At 34.2% G+C, this 10,301-nt stretch overlaps 2 long non-coding RNA genes across 3 annotated transcripts; one reads left to right on the top strand and one right to left on the bottom strand.

The window, feature by feature from the left end:
- Positions 1–746: 746 nt before the first annotated feature.
- LOC146915738 (uncharacterized) lies at positions 747–3,063 on the top strand. 2 transcript variants are annotated; one of them, XR_015013455.1, is made up of 4 exons: positions 747–917; positions 1,208–1,855; positions 2,569–2,617; positions 2,713–3,063. It is a non-coding gene; the product is annotated as an uncharacterized LOC146915738 (long non-coding RNA). The 2 variants fall into 2 exon arrangements; XR_015013454.1 differs by lacking the exons at positions 747–917; positions 1,208–1,855 and having other exon boundaries at positions 2,359–2,617.
- Positions 3,064–6,501: 3,438 nt separating this feature from the next.
- Positions 6,502–7,375, bottom strand: LOC146915739 (uncharacterized). The gene is made up of 3 exons (XR_015014751.1): positions 6,968–7,375; positions 6,717–6,834; positions 6,502–6,627 (listed from the first exon to the last, which is right to left on the bottom strand). It is a non-coding gene; the product is annotated as an uncharacterized LOC146915739 (long non-coding RNA).
- Between the last annotated feature and the right edge of the window lie 2,926 nt (positions 7,376–10,301).

Here is a 10,301-nt window from a genome sequence, read left to right on the forward strand (position 1 = left end):
GACATTCATAATGAAGTTTCAAACTTTAATCAAAAGATGTAAAAAAATTAATTAAATTTAAGGTTTTTTGAATGGGAAAAGTAGCTATCAAATGTGAATACTAAAATTTTGAGAGTCATGTCATGGTATGAGCATATGATTTTATGGATAAAGATGTCTTGAATACTAAAATCCTTTTTTATTAATCGGATGACTTCTTATGTCCTGCTATATGTAGAAAGTTCCAGAACTTGAATTTATCAATTGTCGCTTTTGAAAGCCAACCTATCATGATTGTTATAGAGTATTGTATCCAACTATTGACTATCTCCTTTTAATTCTTCTTCATGAGAGCAACTAATGACTATCCATTAGAGCATAAGTGAGCAATCTACAACTGTCATGAGTATCTTTCTATAGGTTTTGTTGCCTTTATTTTGGTTTTTTGCTGCTATTGAATTTATTTTAGTACTTTATTTTGTTGCATTTATCTGTTGGTGTTGATGGGTTGATCTATTTGTGTTTTCTTTATTTTCCACTATTGTGAGTATGTTGAGTTTGCCACCTGTTGTATGTTCCTGCTATTTTTTGAGTCACTAATTAGTAATCTATAAGTTATATATTTTGTATATATGACTCAACTAGCTTTTTGTGAGGTAGGGGTTGGAGTTGTCTTAAAAGGCGGTCACAAACACATTCTACTATGTTACTTGAATTCAGTCTTATGTTATATGATTTTTTTCTCATCTTTTAATATATATGACTTCAGTATAAGATGGGATAGACGAGTTTTGATGATCAATTACTTGTTGAAGAATGTTGTGGAGACGACCGATGTAGGAATACCATGATGCAAGGATTATGGTAAAGTGAAAGACAGAGGGGAATACACTTTAAAACACTACAAGTGCCATGACTTACCAGAGTACCTTCTGAAGGTTGAGGGATTAAACTGAAAGTTAAGCTTTTAGTTTTTTCTTGGTGCTAGTTTTATTCTTATGTTGGATTTCATATGTTGTTTGCTTGACTTTAAAGGATTGACATACTTGAAAGTAATAATCATGATGGGTATAATTATATTCATGCTTGCTTAACAATTTTAGGAAGCCTTTAATGTATTGACATCTATAAACCAAGTATATTTATATTTCAGCACTTCTGTTTGTTTTGTGATAGTGTATTACTTTTCTATGTGGCATGGTTTAATGTTTTATACTTTGTTGTGTAGGTACTAAATCATGTAAGTATATACAAAAGTGCTGGAGTTCAATTATAATTTGCAAGGTAATCCTTATTTTTATTTGTTGATGAAGTTTTGGTTCAATCCATTAGCCACATTTAATTGAGAATAATACTAAATTTGTTGTTAATCATGTCAAGTAGTGAATCTATGTAGAAATAATGTCAAGTGAACCTTGTAAAATATATGTAGCCACCTACAAAAACACGTGGACCTTTACCATGCATACTATTATATAAAAACCATGCCACATAGAAAAGTAATCTAGTTTCTATTCTCTATATGTTCCCTAGAAAAAGGCGTTTGTGCTTTTATTCTTCTTTTAAACTAATATTTGACCATCACCTTGTTATATCTTTACCTTGTTATATCTTTATAACTGGTGTGCTAATTTATGTACCTGAGAGAAAAGAAAAATCAAAGTTACTTCTTCCAATTGAAAAGCTATCACAATTCGTTAAAGAGCTAGTGACAGCTTGCTATCAAAGTTACCTCAGAATTCTTTTTTTCTAACATATGCGAATCCTCGTGGATTTGTATAGTATGGATTGGCTTGTTTGGAGATGTTGGCTTTGTCTAGTTGATTCTTGTGTTAAAGACCAAGGGTTATGGTATGTTTATAGGAGCACTAACAAGGTAAAATATTTTGTAGAGTATAGATAATTACATGTGTTTCTGTGATTCTTGTTTCTCATATTATCTATAAGATTAATGACAAAACTTGTCCTGTTAGTTTAACTAAGAAAAGTAAGGAGTTATTATAATTAGAAATATTAGTCAGATTTATTCTATAATTTCTATTGCTTTTCCTTTCTAAAATACAAGTGATATAGCTGAAGTATGATTCACAAGGGATTTTTTAATTAAAGTTATTTTAAATTTTAAATTAAAAAAAAAAGAGAGAGATTGCATGTCAGATATGCTAGTAAGCTATGGTGACAATGTAGTTTTTTTGTAAGTAAATTAATATGTATGTAACAATGTCAACGCCCTATATTTTTTACATTAACAGTGTAGATGTGCCCGTGTTAATGTCGTGTCAGATGTCCGTGCTTTATAGGTGGACTAGCTATAAACACAACTATGTTGGACTCCTACAAAGTTATTTGAAGACATTTGAACCTGAAGTTTCAGTTCAAGTCATGAACTGATCCATTGTGGGAAAACTCCTCATTGTCTTTCTTCAGTATATATGTCATTTTCAATGTAAGTGCTAACTTTAAAAACTAATAAATTACTGTGCAACACATATTGACTATGGAATAGAATTATAATCACAGTTATCACACTTGCTATGCAGTTCATTTCTGGTTTCCAGTACACATAACTTCCTAAAATGCAGTGTTCAGTTTGGAACAGGTGTGAAAGCATTTGAGTCTGCAGCATGCAGCTTTTACAGTTAGCTTTTAACAATTTTTTCTTTCATTTTTTTCCTTCTTTTTTGTGATGTAAGCTTGTAATATATATGAACTTTTTGTGTCTGTTGTACACAGGGCAGATAAGTTAGTGGAGAGCTACCTGAGAGAGTTACAGGTTACGAAGGCGTGTTCTACAATTACTTCACCATATAGGTACTTTGATTATACAAGTTGTGGCATAATGTATTATAATGACGTTGTTTTTGTTTTCCTCTTTTTCTTTGTGTACCTATAATGTAGAGACAAATGTGAGAAGTTTTCTTGGCTTAGGGTGTGATGCTATGTGTTGTGTTCACTTGTTTGTGAAAACAAATAGAAATAATGATCTAGAGTCCTCTAGATACTGGTATGCAGTCAAAGTTGATTTGGACAGTTCTAAGTTATAAATGATTATTGATATCTAGTTAATTTATAATTTGTTTAAAGGTTAAATTGGAGTATGATAGTTTCATGAGATTTTAATTTAGTGTTTGGTTGGATAAGGTATATGAATATACTTTTGAAGAACTATAAAAAAAATCATTTGAACCTTTAGATACGGTGAATTCTTTTAGTTTATACTCTAAGTTGAACAATTTATTAAAGAAGGCATATGAATATACTTCTGAAGGAAAAAAGCCATAAAAGTAAATTAAACCATTAAAAAAGGTTGTGATTTTAATTAACTAGTGCTAGGTTTTTACATCAGGTAACTTGTTGTAATTAAGTTTAAGCATCCTAGCTTATTAATATTATATGCACTAAATGAGTTTAGGCTAGATCTGTCAAGGCGTGATAGTCCACATGGGTCGGCTCGTCAAGCCTGTTAAAATGTAGGGTAATCCGCAAACATTGAACACAAATATTCAATAGATATTTTCATACATTTTATGCTTGTGTTTAATTTTAAACCTTTTTATTAGTGATAGGACTTGGTTTTGTGTCAGGTTGCCATATATTTCATGTCTCCTTACCAAAACACTTTGATTTTGGAGAATATAATATATTGTATACTAGTAACGTGTATCGTTTTTGCCGATTGACCAAGATTCATTAAAAAAAATCAGTACGTTACAAGTTCAAATTAATGAAACAACTGATTTGATGTGTTAACCGGCTTATTAGCACAATGGGGAAAATAGGGTATAAAGTACAGGCTTTTTTCTTTAAAATTAACCAACTTGCGTCGGCCAGACCGACTCTATAATTTTAATTGACTTTCGAATATTGACTTTAGCTTCGGAGTGGCCGACTCTACAAATTTGGTTGACTACTTCAATGTTGACTTTAGAGTTTGCCAATCCGACTCTAAAATAATCATTTAGCGTCGGTTCGGCAGACTCTACTTAATTTGGTTGACTTTTAAATTACTGGAATTAATAGCCTCGGATCATTTTAGAGTCGGATTACACTCGGCATTTACCGACTCTATGTTAGCCTCGGAGTCCAAAAATCCGACGCTACCCAGTAGCTTCGAGTTTTTTAGCCTGCCCCGAGCCCGACGCTATACCGACGCTAAATCAGTGTTAGCGTCGGTTTTAGCCCTGTTAGAGTGGGTTTTTGGTCGACGCTAAAATACAGTTTTCTTGTAGTGAGACGACAATAATGAGGGACTAATACATGAAGATAGGATCTTAAGAACGTAATAAGCTAGATGTATAGATGGAAACCATTATGTGGAGCATGGAATAGTGATTGAGGATGAAGGATATAATGTGTCTATAGAAGTAAAAGATGAAGAGAACGAGGGTAAATTAAGAATGGATGTGGGATCTAAATATGATGTTGGTTTGACAAAAATTTAAACTAATATGTAGATATGATGTTAACCGACGGATGCGATATTCACGTTATAAGATGATGAGGTATGATGATAGTATAAATGTAGTAAGATGATGATGATGAACGACGTAAATAAAGATGCTTATGAAAGACTTGAGGGGAAAGTAGAGTGAGTTGTAAGAGGGTTATTCATGAACTAATAAATATGAAAATGATAGTAAATTATAGTAAGGGAATGAATATAGCGATGAGGCTATATGAAGAGTGTGAACTTAGGAAAGTTGTCAGGTAGATGCGGAAAGGAGTCACACGACGAGGCGTAGGTGAATGAGGATTAGAGAGGAGTAGGTTAAATAGAGAGATGTGGTGAAAGATGTGATGAATATCGAGTTACTTATGATTAATGATAAAAGATCATAACGATAGAAATAACGAGGATGAATTTAGGGAACTGATTACAATGTTGGGGTTGTTAGGATGAAATGTAAAATGAGATAGGAATTTGTGTACGAATTAAATGAACGGCGTGAGGGGTAGTAAGAGCGGTGAGTCAGGATATGAATCTAATAGAAGATAGTAAGATGAATGAGAAGAAAGGTAAGGGATAAGATAAGAAAAGATGATTGTTTTAGGAATAGTTCATAAACAAGGGACAAAGATAATAGAAGCAACTTAGAATAAAGATTGAGTCTAATGATTTAAACTATACTTTTAAAAGTACAAACCAAGTAAAATTAGTGTATGATGTTAGAGGACTTAGGTAATAGACGATAATAATGATGAATTTAATAACTGACAATAGGGTCTTATGACTTAATAAGTCTAGTCGTATGGACAGAAGTTATTAGGAGGAAAGACGAGGGAGTAGTAAAAATCATAAAGACCTAGGATGAAGGATGAGGTAGGTTACTAGGAGTAAATGGTGCAGAGAATGTAGAAGAAACCAAGGATGAGTGTAGGTTCTAAACATGACATGAGTTCTAGTAAGAGAATGAGTTAGATATAATCAGATGAACATATGACGTTAATTAACGATAATGTGTTAATGATGATGTATAACGACGTTATGATTGTTAAGATGATGAAAGACGAAGAATGACGAAATATGAATAATGACGAATGATGAAAAATGATGAATGACTATGACGTAAAGATGATGTGTTGTTTATGTGTCTTTCTAAATGATGTTTGGTGAGTCTTCATGCATCATATCATACTGCATAATGACGAATGACGAATGACGAATGACGAAATGTATGTTTCAGTAACACATCTCTGAACTACATTATTATGACGATAGGATCCGGTACCGGCATGCATGTAGGTCTAGGAATGAAGTACGTTGCATATAGGTCATGATAGGTGAACTGTGATATGTGCTAATGATGTGAATATGGTATGTGTTAAAGGTGTGCATAAGATGTATGTGTTAATGATGTTTATGTAATAAATTGTATGAGTATCATGATGAATGATTGATGATGATATGATGAATAATTGATGATGATGTGAATGGAGGACCAATGATGATAAGATTATCTTCTTTACTATTCATGTACCCCAATATATGTTATGTTGTGAATTCTCACCCCTTTGTTGTTGTTTGTGTAATTTGGTGTCTGTATCCTTGGGATACAGACACTCAGGACGAGGAGTTTTAGCTTTGCGGGACGCTTAGAAGGTGGCAACATGGATATACTCCTGTAGTTACTATTTGTGATATAAAGTAGTCGAATAAATACGTGCTCTGATCTGTAACACTGGGTTGGGTTAAACGTTGAATGTCCCTGAATTATGAAGTTTAAGCATTTTGATGTTTTATGCTATTTTTCTTAAATAATTTTGAAGACAAGATATTTTTATAATAATGAAATTTTTATGAAGGATCTTCCGCTGTTGTATCTAATTCTTTATTATTTTATTACGTAGTATGATTAATGAATGTGTGTGGCACCCTTTTTCGTTAAAACCATGATTATTATTATGTAAAATTATCGTCGGGAATTAGGGTGTTACAGGGTTCGAACCCCGGACACCCAACTTATTCATCTTTAAGGTGAATAATTACAACAAGAATTATAACGGATATAAAGCACACGGCTTACCCTCATAATCTCTCCTATCATATCAGATCTGACTTCTAAATTCGGAGGTAGTTTCACTTTTTTATCCTGTCTAATCTCCTCCAGATGTTCAACACAGTTTTGCATGTGTTGCTTCAAATTAGATCTACATCATTGAACAACAAATATTTCAGATGTCATCGTAACAAACTAACAATACAAAAACTGCAGGATATGTAAACACTAAACAGATACCCAAATTCTAGATCTGCATTTTGATCATATTTGTTGGTAATAAAATCCTTCTCGATACGTAGAAGAAAAGTAGTTGGAAGCTTAGTTCCAGCAGACCCAACAGCAACAACACAATAAACTAAAAAAAAATTCAACATATTCCAAATCAGTTCCGAACATCAATAGAAAAACAAAAACAATAAATTCTAAAACAAACAAAAAAGAAAAAAAATATAGAAACATGAACAAAGTGAAGAGTTTATGTGAGTTACTGTGTTGTTTGCCAATGAGGTAAGTAAAGTTGAGACCACCACTCCGGTGATTGAAGATTCTATTCGAACCAAAAAAATTAGAGAAATATGAACGAAGTGAAGAAAAAAGTTTCTCCTCTGAGAAAGGAAGTTCATGGATGAGTCTTTTTGCTATGTAGGTGAAATCACCTCTGGAGTTGGCATATTCAGCGATAATGAGTGGGTCGCAGAAGATAGTTATGTTGCGGTTGTTGCAGCAGTCATGTACGTCGCAGCGGCGAACTATGAAACTGTAGATCAATGATGTTTGTTCTTTTCGTGGTTTCATCATCGGTTAGGGAGTGAAAATTGTAAAGAAGGAATAAGAAGAGTTTGTTTGCGTTAACAAAAGATGTGAAACAAGGACTATTTATTGATAGAGAGAAACAAAAACTGTTGAAATATGATGCACATTTCTAGATATTTCTAGAATACATTAGAGAAAACTAGAATAAGCTTAAAGTTATTATATGTTTCTAGATTGTTCCATTAATGTCTAGGTTGAGTTATAGCCTAGAAACATCCATAATATTCTAATGTAGAAAAGGCAAACAAAGGCCTAGATTATTCTAGTTCTAGAAACATCTATAAGCACCTATAAATAGACTTATATGGGTGCAATTGTATTCAAGCCTTTAAGTCTTTGAGATGCAATGTCAATAATATTAGAGGCTTCACCATATCACTAATGTGTCTCCTCCTACAATATGCTCATCACTAATGTGTGTCCCTACCTCTAGCTCCCTCACGCTCTATATTCCAACAGTGGTATCAGAGCTGCGTTCGGTCATTAACAGGGCGTAGCAAAATATGACCTCGTGTCACCAACTATATGTTCTTCTATAACATGAATTCTACAAAAGTAGAAATTCTCAGTCTATGACTCAAACACAAAAGGAGTACATGTAGCCACAAGGCTCTACTCTGTTTGAGTTCAAACAAAAACTAAGAAGGCTATAGAGGAGTTCAGGTAGCCTAACAGCCCGATCCTCTAAAGTTCAAGTCCGACTAATGTCGAAGACCTATGGCGAATAAGACACTCAAGTTCGAATAGAGCACAAGTCCAGGTAATAAATATAAATGGAGACCTGTGACCTCTGATGCTTAACTTGAGTACAAGCATAGGTAACTACTAGAGCTAGAATGAGTCCCTGTCAAGAATCTACTACATGAGTGACAAGGAGACTCACAAGCAACTATGGACAAGAAATTCTCCCTGTCAGAAATCTTCAACAATGTCGACAAGGAGATTCACATGCAACTAAGGAGGAAGAATGGTCCATGCAGAAGTCTTCAACAAGACCGGCAAGGAGACCAATAACAAATATTATGGCAAGAGGTGGCACAAATTTTTCTATCATGTCAAATTGATCAACTATGAAGAGTATCAATGCAGGAGGAGATGATAGCACACATCTATGTTTGAGCAACTACGTACTACATTTGAAGTTTTCGAAATATGCATCAAGGAGGAGTGTTGAAATATGATGCACATTTCTAGATATTTCTAGAATACATTAGAGAAAACTAGAATAAGCTTAAAGTTATTATATGTTTCTAGATTGTTCCATTAATGTCTAGGTTGAGTTGTAGCCTAGAAACATCCATAATATTCTAATGTAGAAAAGGAAAACAAAGGCCTAGATTATTCTAGTTCTAGAAACATCTATAAGCACCTATAAATAGACTTATATGGGTGCAATTGTATTCAAGCCTTTAAGTCTTTGAGATGCAATGTCAATAATATTAGAGGCTTCACCATATCACTAATGTGTCTCCTCCTACAATATGATCATCACTAATGTGTGTCCCTACCACTAGCTCCCTCACGCTATCTATATTTTCCAACAAAAACTGAGGCGAGAAACAGAAACAGAATTTTGTTTGTTACTTGTAGCAAATAAATTGGTAGTTAGTTAAATTTATCTTTGTGGCTTTGATAAACTATTCTTTCTTTTGCTTCTTCAAAGAAAAAAAAATATTATTTCTTACTTGTAACATTATTTGTTGGCGGTGAAACAGAAAATCAGTATTCATTTATCTTTGTTGGCGGTGGGTTTTATCTCTGTTTCACATCCATCCAACTAATTATACCAGGTTGTTATTTAAGTCCAAACGTAAGTAAGATTAATCCTATAGTGTGACAGAGAATGAAGAAAAATAACATGGAAGTCTCTAGAATAATAAAGAATAATATGGAAGTCTCTGTTATGATTCAAATACAAACAATGCCAAGTCATCAAAGTGGAATCAACAATTGGTTAGAGAAAAGGGACATGTGTCACTTGATCCAACAATTAAGGGATAATATTCTCTTAACCTTCTATAAAATAGAGCAAGTGGTTAACAAAAAGGGTGTCTAAAATTTGATGAAAGTCTCTACTTCCTCCCTTTGGCATTCTTCGGAATGATTTCTTCTTCCTAAGCTTGTTCTTAGATCTATCTTTATTTCAGCTCCTTTCACTTTAACAAATTGTTCTTATCAACACTTGTATTCTCAATCAATTGTTCCTTTGTACTCATCTTTTACTAATGAAAATTGTTTGAGATTCATTATTTTACTTGTGCTAAATTTGAGATCATTACATTGGTGCTTTCATCGATCACCATGGCGGAGGATGATATGTGTATGGACGAGTTAGAGGCAGCCATCCAAAGCCTCAGCGCAGCAATGAAGAAGTTCATGGAAGCTGAAGAAGTACGCCACACAGAGTATTTGCGTTCCCGCTCAGCCGACGTCTCGCGTCTGGATCACATTGAGGCACAGTTGGTTGCGCTTCACATGGGTTCCGCTTCTAATGGTGGTTTGAACTCATCCACTCAATCTCTGACGAATCAACCGTTTCAGAGGGGTACAACAGTGATCGACTTGTTGCAAGAGGAGATTGATGTTTCAGAACCTTCAACGCAGATTGATGCATCAGAACTGATAAGTGAGTCTCTCCCAATGTCAGACGAAATTCATCCCTCTCTGAAATCAATTGAGAACCAGTCTGACACAGACAAATCTATTTGTGCGGAAAGTTTAGTGGTTGATGCAGTGACTCCAACGAGTGATTTCAACATCAAAAGTATCACCTCTGATGAGCAAATTGAGTTCCCTTCGGTCCTTGAGAAGAGTTCCATAGTCGTGGCCGTAAGTTTGTTCGCGGAGCCAAACCGAGCGATGATGATATCGATGCTCAGTGATGAATTGATGGAGCTACCATCATCACCAGATGTGCTTACGGAAAGGCAGTGTTGTTCTTGTGACTGTCTATCGTCGCCGCCACCAAAAACGCCGGATCGTAGTTTTCGACAAATGAAGTCAGATTTT

The sequence above is a fragment of the Medicago sativa genome, chromosome 6 (assembly GCF_051527215.1).
Source record: "Medicago sativa cultivar Bolivia chromosome 6, Bolivia_mono, whole genome shotgun sequence".
Classification (NCBI taxonomy): Eukaryota; Viridiplantae; Streptophyta; class Magnoliopsida; order Fabales; family Fabaceae; genus Medicago; species Medicago sativa.